Source organism: Callithrix jacchus, chromosome 4 (assembly GCF_049354715.1).
Source record: "Callithrix jacchus isolate 240 chromosome 4, calJac240_pri, whole genome shotgun sequence".
Classification (NCBI taxonomy): domain Eukaryota; kingdom Metazoa; phylum Chordata; class Mammalia; order Primates; family Cebidae; genus Callithrix; species Callithrix jacchus.
This window is the reverse complement of record NC_133505.1, coordinates 68700957-68704750: the sequence shown is the minus strand read 5'-3', so window position 1 is coordinate 68704750 and position 3794 is coordinate 68700957.

Sequence of the window (3794 nt, the reverse complement as noted above, 5' to 3'; positions counted from 1 at the left end):
ACCCTGGGAATTGGGGGCAAGGGGAAATCAACGTGAACATGAAGCTCATGCTGTCGGCTGTGCCATGTGTAATAAACTGAACAAATCCATTTGGGCTCATTATCTCCCTACTGACTAAATCTGTGGACGTTTGGCAAACTGACCCAGCAGCTGCCACATGACTGTTGTTCTGGATCTGTTTGGCTGCTTGACAGGTAGTATGTTTACCTCCAGAAAAATGTTGATCAGGAATTCCTTACCTGAAAAGCAAATTCCCATTCTCATATATGCTTTCAACTTTGTAGAAGAGCCCATAGTCATGTGAGAGATATTTGTAAAATTATTAATGATGTTTAGATTAATGTGTGGATGAGTATTTTAAAACTCATAGATTTCTTAGGTACAAAATTATTCGTTTTGTCAATAATTGCCTTCCTGCTATCTTAAGGTAGCATTTCCCCCTCACCTATCTACCACCAAAGTTAGTATTTTGATTAGGAGATCCTGCTCAATTTCTAAACACAAAGTTCAGCTGGGTATGATGGCTTACACCTGTAATCCCACCATTTTGGGAAACCAAGGCAGGAGGATCGCTTGAAGCCAGGAATTCAACACCAGCCTGGGCAATATAGCTGAGTTCTTTTGTTTCTCTACAAAAAATTAGCCAGGCATGGTGGCATGCCCTGCAGTCCCAGTTACTTGGGAGGCTGAGGTAGAAGGATCACTTGAGCCCAGGAATTGGAAAGCTGAGTGATAGAGCAAGACTCGGTCTCAAAAAAGAAAAGAAATTAAAATTAAAAACATGTTGGTCTGTGTGCAGTGATTCATGCCTGTAATCACAGCACTTTAGGAGGCCAAGGTGGGAAGATTGCTGACTCCAGGAGTTTGAGACCAGCCTGGGCAATAGAATGAGATCTTGTCTCTACAAATATTGTTTAAAAAATTAGCTGAGGGAGGGGGCACATGCCTGTAGTCCCAGCTACTCCAGAGGCTGAGGTGGGAGGATTGCTTGAGCTCAAAAGGTAGAGGTTGCAGTGAGCTGAGATTGCACCACTGCATTCCAGCCTGGGTGACAGAGGGAGACCCTGTCTCAAAATAAAATAAAATAATAAATAAAAACCATGGCCCTCAAGTTTTATTGCATAAAAAATCACCTAGGAAGCTTGTTATTAAAGCAGATTATTGGGTCCTGGCCCTAGGAATCTCATTCAGTGAGCCTTGGAATGCTGGCTGAGTGAGATTATAAAACGAATGTCAGGTGATTCTGATTTTGCTGCAGAGAGTATCACACTTTAAGAAACACAATCTTAGGCTGGGCATGGTGGCTCAAGCCAGTAATTCCAGCACTTTGGGAGGCTGAGTTGGGTGGATCACCTGAGGTCAGGAGTTTGAGACCAGCTGGGCCAACATGGTGAAACCCCATCTCTACTAAAATACAAAAAAATTAGCTGGGCATGGTGGTGCCTGCCTGTAGTACCAGCTACTAAGAAGGCTGAGGTAGGAGAATCACGTGAACTCGGGAGGCAGAGGTTGCAGTGAGTCCAGATTGTGCCACTGCACTCAGTTTCAAAAAAAGGAAAAAGAAACACAGTTTGAATCTGTCCACATTCTGAAAATAACAGATGCTGGAGAGGTCGTGGAGAAAAAGGAATGCTTATGCACTGTTGGTGGGAGTGTAAATTAGTTCAACCATTGTGAAAGACAGTGTGGCGATTCTTTGAAGACCTAAAAACAGAAATAGCATTCAACCCAGAAATCTCATTACTGGGTATATACCCAAAGGAATATAAATCACTGTATTATAAAGACACATGTACACATATATTCACTGTAGCACTATTCACAATAGCGAATACATGAAATCAATCTAAATGCCCATCACAGACAGACTGGATAAAAAAATGTGGTACATATCACCATGGAACACTATGCAGCTATATAAAAGAATGAGATCATGTCCTTTGCAGGGACATGGATGGAGTTAGAGGCCATTATCCTTAGCAAACTAATGCAGAAACAGAAAACCAAATACCGTGTGTTCTCCCTTGTAAGTGGGAGCTAAATGATGGGGAGACATGAACACATGGAGGGGAACAACACACACTGGGGCCTATTGGAAGGTAAAAGGGGGGGGATCAGGAAAAATAATGGGTACTAGGCTTAATACCTGGGTGATGAAATAATCTGTACAAGAACCCCCCATAACACAAGTTTACCTATGTAATGAACTTGCATGTACCCATGAACTTAAAAGTTAAAAAAAAGAAACACAATTACAAAAAATGAATAATGTCTTTAAGTAATAAGAAAAAGTGGATAAAATGCATAGATTAGGCTGGGCGCGGTGGCTCACGCTTGTAATCCCAGCACTTTGGGCGGCCGAGGCGGGTGGATCACAAGGTCAAGGGATAGAGACCATCCTGGCCAACATGGTGAAACCCTGTCTCTACTAAAAATTAAAAAATTAGCTGGGTAAAGAAAGAAAGGAAGAAGGAAAGAAAGGAAAGAAATCCCTGACGTATTTAGAGCTGTGATAGCCATGAAACGTGAGACAAAAGCCAGCATGCTAAGGACACAGAGAAGACATTTGGTTACATTTTAGCGAAGCTGAACTAGGGGTTACCTCTCTCTAAATTTCTGCTGGGTAAATACAAAATGTCCTTATGGTTTAGCTACTTTTAACTGCCTATTCTGTTAGTGGCTGCTCAAAACATTCCAATACAGATATATATTTGTCTTGTTTAACTCTCTACCCTTAGTACTAGGAACAGTGCCTGACAAGCAGTAAGTGGTCAAAGAATATTTGTTGAAAGAATAGCCTGCGCATGGTGGCTCACACTTGTAATCCCAGTAATTTGGGAGGCTAAGGTGAGCAGATTACTTAAGGTCAAGAGTTTGAGACCAGCCTAGTCAACATGGTGAAACTCCGTCTCTACTAAAAATACAAAAGTTAGCCAAGTGTGGTGGTGGGTGCTTGTAGTCCTAGCTACTCGGGAGGCTGAGGCAGGAGAATCGCTTGAACCCAGAAGGTGGAGGTTGCAGTGAGCCAAGATCGTGTCACTGCACTGCAGCCTGAGTGGCTGAGTGAGACCCTGTCTCCAGCAAAAGAGAAAGAATAGAGTGAATGGTTTTTAGATCAGAGACTAAGCATTAGAACGGTGAGAAAATCAATTTCGGTTGTGTAAGCCACCTAGTTTGTGCTACCTGGTTGCGACAGCCCTGGCAAACTGACATATTTTGTTTTCTTTGAGGGTCTCTCAGGGAAGGTTCCACATACATTAGAATAATTTTGCTTATGTTTCTTCTGCCAGTGTTGTAGGGCATCTTTAGGGTTCATACCTTAGGTAATAACAACTTATCATTCTTGTTTCACTGTAGTCCATAAATATTTTTTTGTTCTTCAAACATATTAATTAATTATTATTATTATTATTTGAGACTGGGTCTCTCTCTGTCACCCAGGCTGAAGTGCAATGGTGTGATTTCAGCTTACTGCAATCTCTGCCTCCTGGTTCAAGCGATTCTTGTACTTTTGGCTACTGAGAATCTGGGACCATGGCATGCACCACCATGCCTGGCTAAGTTTTATATTTTTAGTAGAGATAAGGTGTTGTTATACTGCCCAGGCTGGTCTCTAACTCCTGAGCTAAAGCAATCTTCCCGCCTTGGCTTCCCAAAGTGTTGGGCTTATAGGCATAAGCCACCGCGTCTGGCCCATAAACCTTTTTGGACAGAACCTGAAGTTCTTCAACTGTAGGCAACAAGATTATTAGATTAAACTCAGTGGTATTTTACTTTAATAAAGGGATCCAGGT